This window comes from Nipponia nippon, unplaced genomic scaffold (genome assembly GCF_047370975.1).
Source record: "Nipponia nippon isolate SJK-2023a ecotype South Korea unplaced genomic scaffold, ASM4737097v1 scaffold_2, whole genome shotgun sequence".
Lineage (NCBI taxonomy): Eukaryota > Metazoa > Chordata > Aves > Pelecaniformes > Threskiornithidae > Nipponia > Nipponia nippon.
Window position 1 is genome coordinate 129998466 of NW_028262336.1, and position 550 is coordinate 129999015.

Below are 550 nucleotides of genomic sequence, written 5' to 3' on the forward strand. Positions count from 1 at the left end.
TTCAGCCTCCTGTGCCGGCTCTCCTTTCCCCGTAAGGGTCTGTGTTACGACTCGGGGGGGCCTCATTGGGACCCCCATCCTGGGGGGATCTGATCCCCTTACACTCACTCAGACAACGTCCTCAGGGTTCGGATGCAGGATTGGGGCATGCAGAGAGCATCCCATGGATGCTTTGCTCATCCCACCCCATTTGCTTACGGCCCACAGCCAGTTTGGGGCTGAAAATGGAGCTCGGGGCTGGCAGTAGGCACGGGGGTCGGGCGAAGGCTGGGGGCAAACCTGGGCCGGGAACTGGGAGGTCCTGGTGTGCTGGACGGGCGCCCAAGCAAGCTGCTAAGTGAGTGCAGGTGCTCACTCTTGGACAGGCAACCGCTCACATGGGGCTATAAAGGGATCGATACGAGCAGCTCATGCCCTGGGGACAGCCGTGCCTTCTCCTTCTCTCTTCCTTATGCTCCCAAAAAACGGCGGTTGCTGCCATGCGCTCGGGATGTGGATGGAAACCGGATCTGTGCACGGCCAAAGGACAGAGAAGGCCAAAGAAGGGCAG